Genomic DNA, 294 nt, shown 5'->3' on the forward strand with positions numbered 1-294 from the left:
CTATATGTATATACACCCCCTGAGCACAACTCTTTTGTCTGTATTTAAATGAGGTAAACCTCGCATTCACCGCACGCATTTTTTATCACTTTCCAATTATCTTGTCAGTCGAAGGTCAGTGGTGTCGCAACATCAATAATGCCACATGATTACGTTTCCTTATGTAATCAGCTAATTGAAAACGATAACTGATTTAAAGATAACAAAGCGACGATCATAAAATGGAAATGCTGGTTTATATCCATTAATAATGCTTCTTTGAAAGGATAAGATGTATTTGAGAAACTGTCTGAG

The sequence above is a fragment of the Penaeus monodon genome, chromosome 19, assembly GCF_015228065.2.
Source record: "Penaeus monodon isolate SGIC_2016 chromosome 19, NSTDA_Pmon_1, whole genome shotgun sequence".
NCBI classification, from domain to species: Eukaryota; Metazoa; Arthropoda; class Malacostraca; order Decapoda; family Penaeidae; genus Penaeus; species Penaeus monodon.